Source organism: Dermacentor silvarum, chromosome 8, assembly GCF_013339745.2.
Source record: "Dermacentor silvarum isolate Dsil-2018 chromosome 8, BIME_Dsil_1.4, whole genome shotgun sequence".
In the NCBI taxonomy this organism is placed as follows: Eukaryota; Metazoa; Arthropoda; class Arachnida; order Ixodida; family Ixodidae; genus Dermacentor; species Dermacentor silvarum.
The window spans coordinates 119,062,203-119,075,488 of NC_051161.1; positions in this window are offsets into that span (position 1 = coordinate 119,062,203).

A 13,286-nucleotide genomic window follows, 5' to 3' on the forward strand; every position below is an offset into this window, starting at 1 on the left:
TAAACTTACACCCCGCTTCATCGTCAGACACCCAATCGCCGGCCAGCAGGAAGAGCCTGATAGTAGAGGGTTTTTCACAGTACACTGTCCTTACATTGCTATCATCAGAAAGTGAGAGCAATAAAATAGGGTCGGAAGATCGTGGCGCCGACATGAAAGAAGGGAAGCACGGGTAGAAGACACGCTCCAGTGTGTTCATGGCCATGGCTTCTGGGTGAAGTATCGCGCCGGGCACATCTTTCAACCCGCTCCACGTTTCTCACGCTAAGCTTTAATCCAATTTTCCTTTGCCTGAGAGATTAATTTTTGTTCGTGCTTACATTCGAGATTCATTTCGATAGGTTGGGCTTAAGATCGGATCCTCCGAGGAGAGAAGAATCGAAGCATGGGGAAGTTGGCCAAGTATGCTAGAAAGTATAAAAACGAATGGGAGCAAGACTCCAAGCTCAAAGGTGGGTACCGGTGCTTTTACTTACAGATGGTTTGCCCGTAACGTCACATATGCAGATACTCATTTTGCTAATATCGAAACCTGTTTAACACGATGACATCGGTGCACACGCCACATGAGCATCAACCAGCGTGTTAGCTTATCAGGTGAGGTGTCGCGTTGTTGGCTTGAGGACGCGGGTTTGATTCCCGGCCACGGCGGCCGCATTTTGATCGAGGAGAAATGCAGGAACACCCGTGTACTTAGATTTAGGTGCACCTTAAAGAACCACAGGTGCTCAGAATTAACCCGGAGTCCCCCACTGCGTCATGCCTCCTAATCAGACCGCGGTTTGGGCACGTAAAACCCCAGCAATTATTATTATAGCACATCAACATAGTTTGCTTTTTGGCAGTAATCGGTTTTCACAGGATTACCACTATTCTCAATTTGTCGTTTACCTTTGCTTTTTGTGCGCCGTCGCGGCTTTCACCATTTCGAGCAAGTTATGTTCGGGACGTGCTCGTCGCCGAAAACCACCGCGCGCTTCTTACACTGGTGTTCTGTTTTGCGCAGTCATCTTTCAAAGCTTCGCTTGCACTGATTCAGACAGTGAGTGACATATGTTGTCTGTCCCTTTATTTTAACACATGTTCTTGGCGTGATCGAGACCTAAGATGACAGCCAGGTTGATGTAAATGGGCACTATATAGAGTATGTCCCAGCTAACCCGGGCCAAGCTAACTAAAGAAGAACGACAATAACAACAAGATAGGACTATCAGACTAATAATGCCAGATATCATAGCGTGAAAGACTGGTTGTGGCTCATAAAAAAAAGAGCCGTGGGCGCGTCGCCGTCGCAGACCACTGAACTTTTTCTACGTCATAGGCAGAGGTCACGTGAGAGATTGATGATGCTGAACATTATTTTGCGTTCCTGACAGCTAAAAAGTAGAATTCGTAGATAATATTACTGTAAATAACTAAAAATATTAACTTAGTACTATCTGTCACAATAAAAACACTGATTTCGCCCTCTGAAGCTATTCGTTGGAAGTGTTCTGTGTGCAAGCATGGTGTCGGTGTTGCTGATGTCAAGGGTTGACCATCACGGTGACATGGACATTTTGTTACGACGGGTTGTGCAAAAAAGGATTGCCGTAGTCGAATATGCAAACGTATACACCAATAAAACTGCGAATAAAAATGGCTATATATGGCTATGAAATGTTTTGCTCTTTTTATATTTGGCTACATTTGAGCTACAATAAGTGTATCTTTGGGCTACACCGCCTCGTCCGACCTGGCAACACTTCACACACAAGGCCCAACAGCAAATATTGGTAATATTCTGGAACTCTTTGGTGCCCTCTAGGGAGCGTTCGGCCGCAAGCATTTTTCAAAATGGTTCGCTGATAGCATAGGGTCGCGAACCCATGATTTGAAGAGGCAAGCTACACTGCAAACAAAAACTTTCTCGACTTGTGCACCCTAGACGAGGAATTCACCGAGGCGGATATCCGCGCCGCTCCGTACCAACTTAACTCCAAATCTGCCCCAGGTCCCGACATCATTTTTATTTATTTATTTGATAATACCTCACAGGCCCCGTAAGAGGCATAGAGTGAGGGGGGGGGGGGCATACAGTACAATTCAATACATTGTATATGAAGATTTCCACAGAGTACAAATTACATGGCAGTAGAATATTAACAGATAACTATACGTGCAAACTATTCGTGCAGGAGTAATATAATCCGAATTACAGCCACAATACACAATATAACACAGTCACCATACAATTGCGTCATTATACATTATGTAGTCAAAAAAAAGTGTGACAGTGGTATGAAAAGACAGACGCCATCAGTTTGAAAAGTACCCTTGCAATAGCTAAATTAAGGATACTATGCGCCGTTAAGAATACTAAGCGCAGTGTGTGGAAAAGTGTTTGTTTACCTACAAGACACTACGTAATCTTGAGGACGAGTTAATCACGCAACTTACAGAATACATTAGCCAATGCTGGACCACCGGCAGCTTGCCCCCGCAGTGTAAAAAGGCCCAGGTGATCCTCATTCCTAACCCAGGCCAACCACTAAAGACTAACAATCTTAGGCCCATCTTCTGAACATCGTGCATGGGCAAATTGATGGAACACACGTTCCTGGATAGATTAAGAAATTACCTAGAAGAAAATGACGTATTTCCACACACCATGATCGGCTTCCGCAGGCATCTTTCGACCCAGGATGCCATGCTGCAGCTGAAACACCACATCATCGAAAGCACAGGCCGCTCCTTTAAGGCCATTCTCGGCCTAGATCTTAAGAAGGCCTTTGATAACGTCACACACAGCACCATCCTAAATCATATCAACACCCTAAACTTGGGTCTTCGCACGTACGATTATATCAGAGCCTTTCTCACAGACAGGACAGCCACTATCACCGTAGTAGCGCTCACATCGTCCGAGATAACTATGGGAAGCGAGGACACGCCGCAGGGTTACGTGATCTCTCCCATGCTGTTCAACCTCGCCCTTCTAGGCCTTCCGTCACAACGACAGACAACCCCCGGACTCCATCACACTGTTTATGCCGACAATATCACCCTCTGGGTATGGGACGGCGGTGATGGATCCATAGAACAAATATTACAGGAGGCTATTGACGCAGTAGAACGGTATCTGCAAGGGACGGGATTATCCTGTTGGGCGGAGAAATCCGAGCTACTGCTATATCGCCCTACACTCAAGGGCCGACCACCCAAACATTATCACCAAGCACAGACACACGCCGATATAACACTCACGACAAGCGACGGTTGCATCATGCCAACCGCGGATAAAATTAAAGTGTTAGGACTGATCATCAAGAGTCAGGGCCCAAACGGCGAGACAGTTTGCAACATTGACGAAAAAGTATCGAACGCGATGCGCCTTATGAAACGCATCACCAATAAACACAAAGGCATGAAAGAGGCTAGCATCCTCCGCCTCATCCAATCATTCGTACTCAGCCAGATCGCATATGCGGCAGCCTATCACCGATGGTTGGTCGCAGAAAAGGCAGAATTCAACAGCCTCATTAGGCGAGTACATAAACAAACAATAGGATTGCCGCAACACGCCAGCACAGACCTCCTCCTTAAGCTGGGATTACACAATACCCTCGAGGCGCTTATCGAGGCACAACAAATATCACAATACGAGCGATTGGCCAAGACTAAGCCAGGCCACCAGATACTCGAGAATCTCGGCATCTCTTACCACACCCAATGCGGCGACAAACATGACATACCACGCGATATTTGAACTAAATTCACAGTTCCACCGATACCCAAGAACATGCACCCCGAACACAACGAGGGCAGACGAGTCAGTAGAGCCAAAGCCATGACTAAGATTTTTGATCACGACAAGGAAGCGGTCTTTGTCGATGCAGCACGCTATCGGGACCGTCACCGCTTCGTAGCTGCGGTTGTAGACCACACACACCAATGCAAAACAAGCGCATCAATCGCCACAAGACACGTAGATAAGGCGCAGGAAGTGGCTATCGCGCTGGCCATAGCTCACACCAATGTCTCGTATATCATCGGCGACTTGCAAACGGCCATGCGAAACTACGCCAATGGCAGAATCTCTCCCGAGGCAATGCGGATCCTTAATACAGGCAAAACTTATGAAGCAGGCAAATGCGTACAAATCATCTGGATCCCAGCGCACAAACCTATAGATCAACCGGAGTTCAGTCCAAACGAGGTGGCGCACGACGAGCTTCGAGGTCTCCCGTTCCGAGCCGCGTTCGAAGAAGCAGCCACCCGAACGGACTCCTCCGCGGCGATGTGGGAATGGGATGATCAGCTCACTAAATTCTGCGACATTACTCAGCCCAAGCTCAATCGGGCCCAGTCCGTTCAATGGTGGCAGCTACAAACACGAACATACATGAACCCCGTCATCATGAACCATATATACCCCGAATTATATGCATCCCATCTATGCCAGTGTTGTAACACCAGAGCCACACTAGATCACATCCTATGAGCATGTCCAGCATTAATTAGCAATACTGCAGTCGCGGCCTCCAATGAGGGTCTTCGGGCGCGTTGGCGGACGGCGCTGCTCAGTTCAGGGCTGCACCAGCAACTCTGGGCGATCCAGCAGGCCGAGGAAGCTGCCGGGAGACACGGTCTCTCCATTGGCTGCTAGGTGGGAGTCCAGCCCAGCAATCTGCCGGAAATCAATAAAGTTCTCTCTCTGTTCCGTCTAGCGACCGCCAGCAAAATTACTTCGCTGCATTTTCCCATAACGGAACCAGAGGACCGCAGTATGCATGCGTCACGCGCCCCTTTTTTTCCCCCTCAGGGAAGCTCTTAATAAGCGCTCACGAACGTCATGTGCCAGTTTTCATACTTTTCAAAAAACATCTTCAAGAAATTAATATTTTAAGGGAGTGTGGGGACAGTTAGGTGCCATGAGCAGGCAAATGTTGAAGTGGTTGTGGTAATTAGGGTAAACAAAATTGCTAGACTCTCATTTCTGGCCCGTATAGCGGTGTTAAAAGAAACGGCTAAAAACTTCTCATATTCCTGAAAGTACCATAAACGGCATCAATTTCGTATTTGCAGAAAATGAGGCCCGCTTTAAATGACAGGGTTACGGAAAGTAAAAATTGTATTAGCTTAATTATGTGCTTTTAAAATAAACGCTAACTACTAGATCTCATCCAATTTTAATGCCTTACGTACACGAGGCTCCTCAGAAACATATGCGAGGCGCAGTGTATATATTTCGTTCAAAATGAAAGCATGTTGTGAGTGATTCTCGTTAAACGCATAAACCAAGTAGGTTAATTACAGCGTATGTGGAAAGATCGTTATTCAACTGTTCCGCAATATCCTACCACCGGTATCCCCAATATTTCCAGGAGTCTCGAAACTACTGTGGAAGACACAAGCTTAAAATTCAGTGAGAATAAAGGAGATGTTAAGTTGAATGTGTCACGAAACGCACGTTACCGACTTAATTATATTAAGTTGCAAATAATTGATGTATCCTTAATTTTCCCCTATTTTCATTCGTCAGAAGGGATTCGTAGTTGGTTTCTCGGTTGTCCTCAGCGAATTAAACTAAACATATCGCTTATATTTCGAGAAAATAAGAAGCACGTCCTAAGTAATGCGTACAAAAAATGTAGTGTTATGGTTAATTGCGGCACTTGCAATTAATTACGTATCCAAGTACTCCGGAGCGTTAATTATCAGAGTTTGTTTGGGGGAACGGCGCAAAATTGTGCACACTTCCCTAGCGTAACTAAAAACTCTACCAGAGCCGTCTCTCCTGGCCTGTCATTTCTACCCATGTGTCTAAGTACGTCGCTTCTTGTATGCTTTGTCAACTGCGGCAGTAACCAACGACGCCAACTCCGGCTTTGCTACAACCCATTCATTCCCGGAGGCACCTCTTGACATCATTGGAATAGACCTCTTCCGAGATCTTCCTATCACGCCGACAGGAAATCCATGGAGTGTGACTGCCGTCGACCACCTTACACTCTACGCAGAGGCCGTTCATCTACGCTCTGTCTCTGCGTCAGATGTCGCCACCTTCTTTCTGGAAGCCATCGTGTTACGTCATGGAGCACCTCGTGTTCTGTAGAGTGACCGAGGCAAGGTTTTTTTTTTTTTTTGTCTACAGTTCTCGAAGAAGTACTCAGAACCTGTCACACACTTCGTAAGATGACGTCAGCTTACCACCCACAAATGGCTTGACAGAGCGATTTCATCGCACATTAGCTGATATGATATCTGTGTATATCGAACCAGACCACAACAGCTTGGACGCAATTCTTCCATTTGTGACGTGCGCTCACAACGCCGCTCATCAAAGAACCACTGGGTATTCCCCTTTCTACCTCATTTACGGCAGTTCGCCAACATTTAAGTTCGATGCCTCTATCTTTAATGTCTCTACTAGCTCCTCGGCGTTTCTGTCCGAACAGTTCGGCTCAAGACTTGACGAATGTGGACGACGTGGTCGGCTCAATACAGGACCCAGCCAACAAGACCACCAGCAGCGTTACGACAGCTTTCACCGGGATGTTTCCTTTCGTCCCGGACATGAGCTGCTACTGTGGACACTCGTTCGTATCCCGGGGTTGTGTGAGAAGTTCCTCTCCGTTTTCTAGGACCCTACATCATTACAGAACAAACCTCCCCTGTGAACTACCATGTCAATCCCGTTGACGCTATTTCTGACCGTCGCTGCCGCTGTTCCGAGATTGTTCACGTTTCGCGTCCGTTTGTTCGGCGTTGCTTGCCAGTCTAAGTTGCGGCCGGGCTGCGCGCTTCAGCGCGCGGGGGAAATTGTTCTAAGCGCGGCGTGTTCATCTCATATTCCTCATCTGTACATATTCATCATTACAGTGGGTGGCTCGCTCGCTGAAGTAAAAACAAGACCTGCGTCCTAACTGTTGTCTCACAATACATAAATCGGGGTCGATTCCAAGCACGGCGGCCGCATTTCCACGAGGACAAAGTGCAAGAGCACTGGCGTGATTACATTTAGGTGCGCGTTAAAGCACCCCAGGTTGTCAAAATTATTCCGTATTCCGCAATACAGTGTGCCTGATAATCAGATTGTTGGTTTGTCTTGTAAAGCAGCATAAGTTATAAGAGTTTAGGTTTTCTTCCATGATGCGATGTGCCGTATCAGGTAATGACAGTGCTGGCCTTCTTACGCGCACGCTGTGAACAGTGCCCCGGAAAAACACCGGAAGGAAGCACGTCTCGCTGTGTGTTGGGTACTACGTGGACGAACACAATTGGTGAATTTAAGGGGATCGAACGCCACCTCACCAATCTCGTATTGCACGAAGCAAGCTTCGCATACCCCGATTATCGAACTGCCTGGAATCTGCACGTTTATTTTATCTCACCCCTTTCGCGGTGCCTTATTCTTCCCAGTCACGACGGCACATCTGATGCATGTTCTTCTGGTTTCATGTGCTGGACATTCCGTTAAAACCATGAACCAAGTCCAATATGTGACAACTCCAACGTCGCCCTATAGACCACTGACCAGTGGACAAACTTCAGGCTGCAAGGATGGCCCACGGAGCACAGACCCTTGCAAGAGAAGATTAGCTAGGCGAAGAAAAAGACCAGCCACGATGACCACTTGCAATGTCGCCTGGGGCCCTATAACGTAAAACTGTTCCAATCTGTTCTATGCGAACCTCCCTACGTCAAATTTACGTAACCAACGGCGCTCTCCTCGTTTGCATAGGCTCATTTGTTTGCTTTTAATGCGAATGGCATTGCCTAAATTCAGACCGTCCGACGTGGTTCAGAACCAAGTACCGCATTTCGGACAACTACGACATCACGAAGGCCTATCGCCTGGCTCGCAGGACTCCCCCCCCCCCCCCCCCCCCGCCTTGGGGGCTGAGTCGAGCGGAAGCGGTTCTACTGAGACAGCTCCAGACTGGATCGCTACCGAGCCGAGACTGACGTATCATACCCGAGACATACCCGACCGATATGTGTAGGGTCTGCAGGAGGTAGACGGCAGATGACAGACACATCTTGTGGGACTGCATGAAAAATCCCGAGGAAGTAAGATCCAAGAACAATGCCGCCGCGGCTCGAGGCAGCCGCGAAGAGCTACGACCAAGAGCAACAGCTCTGGGCCGTCCAGCAGGTTGTCGGGGCGCTCGAAAGGCATGGACCCAGCGAGCCGGCAACGGCGAGCGGGGACCCGCGCCCAGTAACGGCAACCTCGTAGACGACGTAGGCCTTTGTCGGGGCGCGCGAGCGCCCAACTGCGGGCACAAATAAAGTTTGTCTAGGCAAAAATAAATCTTGTCTGATTGGCTGACAAGTAGCGAGGCGCACGTGTAAGGGCAGAGGGTTTCGTTGTGGATGAGCCAGCGCACGCAAAGTAGATAACCCGATGAGTAGGGCGGCGCAGGCTTCTGTGATTGGTGCGCTTACCCTTGCTTAGCATGTGGTGGCTAGCCGGAAATCTCAGCGGCATGCAACGGAAGGTTAAAGTTGCCGTTAAAACGGATCTTGAGGGAAGGTTGGCAAAGCAACGTCGTATATGCACCAAAAGGGCTCGATAACCATACACTGCAACCCAAAAATTTTATTATACGCAGATAAATCCATGCTCCACGGCACGTCCGAGTAGCAAGTGCCCGATCGATCGGCGGAAAGCCACCGTCTATTCCTTTAAGAATGGGTCATTCTCCGGCTATTCAGAAAAACATTCAGTTTTGTTCAGGATTTTATTGCATTTTTAACACGTAAACGTCACTTTGGCGCAGTGAATTCTCCCGGTTTTGTGAAGTCTCGTGACACACAGGGGAATTGGGCGCAGCCGAAAATTTTCTGACTAATGGAAGACTGCGAATGGCGAAAAAGACGTCGAATGGGAAATTATTATTTTTGTTTTGTTGAGTCAAATCTAGCATAATCAACGTGTACACGTCATGTCACAGGGGGTGGGGGGGGGGGGGTTCACTGTTTTCGTGATGTCGCGTGACAGACAGGCGAATTGGGGGCGGCCAAAAGGTTTTTGACCAGTCATGGAGGGATGACCGCAGAATGTCATTAGAAACAGTTTGGAATAGCTTTCCGTTACAACGCCCCTGCATCCACCTTTCTGCAAGAGCCTGTGTAGCGACCTATATTCCGTAAAGCTTTGTCAGGTGACCCTGAAAGCAGCCTCAATATGTCCGAAATGATTTAAACATTCAAATACTGAAGCTAAGAGGACCAGCTGCACCACGTATGTTTCTTTTTGAAAGATGCTATCGTATAACGACGTGGTTCTAGAATTAGAGTTACACTCTAAAAATGTGCGACCTCATTGGCAAAAGCTCCGTGAAGAGGTGTACAAGCAGTGTCCGAAGAAAACGGAACGACGTTCTACTGGAAACTCGGTTGCAACTTCCTAACGAAAACGTCACCACAATTAACGAGAAAACATCGCGTCTCTCTGGCCTCACCGACCCCGACACGACTGAGGAAAAGAAGGTAGGTAAATTTTTTGATACGCGGTTTGAAGGAAAATAATTTCACCCGTGCGATACAGAACGCGCTGAATAAGACCGATGAGTTTCTGTCTGAGGCAACCACCATCGAGAAGGCACTGTAGTTGCGGAACATACAATAAAACCAACGTATGCTGATGACAAACAACGACCAAGTTCAAGCATTACCTACCGATGTCCTGTGCGAGAGCATCATAGCAGTCGTGCGGCTTGAGCTGCAGAAGTTGTTCCCTTCTTCATCGCCTGAACAGGCTTCAATTGCTGACGTTGTCCGCTAGGAGAACAAGCGGTCTCTTAGGAGTTCCATAACTGCACCCTGAGCCACCGCAGCCACCGCCAGAAGCGATGACCTACACCACCAACATAACCCTCCATCACTTTCCCTCACCACGCCAGCAGCCCGTTATGCCGCAATTCTGTCGCCAATTGCTGCCTCCAGGACCTCCACATGTCCCACCACGCCACATACCAAGGAAGGCTGACGTTTAGCATGCACCAAGCCCGGCACCTGCTCTACTATCATTTTGGAGAAACGGGTCACATGTTCCGCCGTTGCCCGTACGGCCAGATGGAACTGCGAAGATTCAACGCGAAGGGAACCGTGCCCCCGACAAGGAAAACAAACATGAGATATCTCCGAATACCTGGCAGCAACTGAGTGGAGACCTCAATGCCCATCATGTCCGTCGTCGCCAGGTCCCTGCCTTTTGGCGCAGCACCGACCGTACTGGCCCGGTATATTTATTCTTATCCAGAAAACTGAAAGCAGCAACCTATGAAAGTTAGTTACTGTTGTTGGAAATGCCAAAGATCTTCCACCGCTGACGAAAACTTTAGTTAGAATCATTCACACGACACAGAAATGACACGCTACAATCCAGGCTAAGCGTCTAAGCAATGAAAACGCCGCCGCGTAAGAAGACCAGCTGATGCGACGAAATACCAGCGTGACGATGCCATGCTGCCATGAACAGCCGCCACGCCCCAATTGCAATGCAAGATCAAGAACCACCGACACAGACCTGCTTCTCGACGGGCACGTGGTCACCACTCTAGTGAACAGAGGAGCCCTTCATCAGCGCATCCTTCGCCATAAAGTTGAAAAATTATACGTCGCAATGGGATGGCCCCCTCGTAAGGACAGCTCGCGGTCACCTAATAAAGCCGGGTAGAATCTGCAAAGCACGAGTTACGGTTTATAACCACACTTACCTTGTGAGCTTCGTGCTCATGCAACGTAATGCTGCATTGCTCTCGAGGCGTAATCCTCGGCAGGGGAATTTCTGAGCCAGCATAGAGCAGTCATTGATTTAAAACGCGAGTCAATCACACTGCCCACTGACAAAGCCATACCCCGGATATGAATCTCAGGTACATTTGGATGAATATAACATTGCACCAGCCTCCTGCTTCGTTCCAGCGTCATCACTTACGTTGGAACCAAACACCCGCAGACGTAGCAGGCGCCGTAGATGGCGACCAACATATTGTGCTCGACCGTGAAAATTCCATCGAAAAGGTCATCGCTCCATGACATAAAATGAAAGCGAACTCGATGGTGGCAAACTTCAATAAAGAGTGCAATCACCTAAACAAGGACATGCCGTTTCCATACACAGAAACAATTGTGGAAGCGTGCCGATTCTTTGTCCTTCCGGGTTCTAACGCCTCTACATCGACGCTCCTAGTCACTGAAAGAAATTTCGACATCCATCCATGTCCTCCTATGGGTTAAAAAGAACAGCTGCATAGGATTCTACAACTATACAATGACTACTTTTTGGTGCCAGTGAAAAATCCGACAAACTCCAATTGTTGAGCATCGCATAATCAATGATGAATAAGAAAGTGTAACCGAGAAAGTGTAAGAGTGGGGTTTAAGAATAATTTTCAGAAGTTAAGATAATGCTCAACAGCCTGGCGAAGAGAACAAGACTTCAGGATCGCCAGTCAGCCTCTAGAGTCTGCACAGGAGTACGTTTATCTAGGTCAATTACTCACAGGGGACCCTGATCATGAGAAGGAAATTACCAGAAGAATAAATATCGGTTGGAGTGCATACGGCAGGCATCGCCAAACCCTGACTGGGAGCTTACCACTGTTGATGAAAACAAGTTTACAATCATTGCATTCTACCGGTGCTAGCACATGGGGTAGAAACTTGGAGGTTAACCAAGAAGGTCGAGAACAAATTAAGGACCGCACACAGAGAGATGGAACGAAAAATATTAGGCGTAACGTTAGGAGACAGGAAGAGAGCGGTATGGATCAGAGGGCAAACGGGTGTTGTGGATATTCTAGTTGGCATTAGGAAAAGAAATGGAGCTGGGCAGGCCATGTAATGCGTAGGGTAGATAACCGGTGGACCGTTAAAGTTACAGAATAGGTGCCAAGAGAAGGGAAGCGCAGTCGAGGACGGCAGAAAACTAGGTGAGGTGATAAAATTAGGAAATTTGCAGATGGAAATTGGAATCGGCTAGCGAAAGATAGCTGTAATTGGAGATCTCAGGAAGATAACTTCGTCCTGCATTGGACCTAAAAGAAAAACACACTGATGGTGATGATGAATTAATGAAGAATGCTCTGCACCATTCTGTCAAAGCCCTTAGCTTGTTCCGGCTCTAGAATAAATGGCGATAAGGAACAAGTGCATAAAATGCTGCCCGAAAAAATCCTACAGCCATCCAAGAGTCCGCGGACGTCTCCGTAGCTTTGGTGGAGAAGCAGGAAGGAGAACGTATACCTCCTCCCAAGTATAGACGACGCTCAGAACACGCTTTGCGTTGGTAAGTATTTTTCGATGATGGGCATCAAGACTGGCTACTGCCAAATAGACGTCGTCGGGAGGGATCACGAGAAGACGGCCTTTCTCACGCCGCACCACCTCAACTAGTTCAAGCGCTTGGCATTTGATCTTTGCTTTGCGCCCGCTTTCCAGTGGGTAATGGACACAGTATTTCCTTGCTTAAAGGGTCAGACTGTTTAATGCGCATGGGAGTATCCTAGGTGTTCAAACGGCTAACACAAATGCTCACTCAACGTGCCTTCGTATTGTTCAGGTTTTTGTCTGCAAGGTTTGCTGCATCGACCACGTTGACAGCTGAGGCCACCGGCAGTTAGTTTTATTGGAACCCTGCATAAGCCAGTACCCTTTCCCGGACAACTTCACTGGCCTTGCATCAAGTCGCATGGTGTGACTCGGCCGAGTGTCAGTGGCCACATTGTGAGTGATGACGTAATCCGCATGGGCTTAAGCATTACCGCCCTGCAGTTTTTCTGGGGGCATGAGAGCAGCCTAGGTTTTCGAATGGCTCACACAACTGTTCACGCAACGTGCCGTTGTAAAAACTATGCTCTGTACGCGAAATGCTCTAGTAATCGCTGTTTACTTCTGCCCCCATGGCCAAGTGTACTTTGGGAAATGTTATGTGATGATGAGAGTGTTGTGACCAATCTATTGTTATGCTGCGGTGATATTCAATTAAAGCCGGGCCCCCCTGGTGTGGATTCTAGCAAGGTGAATAACGAAGTCTGGGCTGTCATTGGTAATCTAACCGCCCACATTGACGAGTGGCACGGAGAACTTAAAATCCATGAATGAAGTCAAAGCAAAGCAGCAGTTATTAGACCACAAGATGTCCAATTTGACAGCACGGCTTACAACACGCGAACATAAAGTCACTTTGGTGGAGGTCTCTTGTTTGAATTCGGAAGCAGAAGGTCTGTTTGCCCCAACGGTTCGGGGTGAAACTGCAGCTTAAAGAGCTCGTTTAGACGATTCTGAAGATC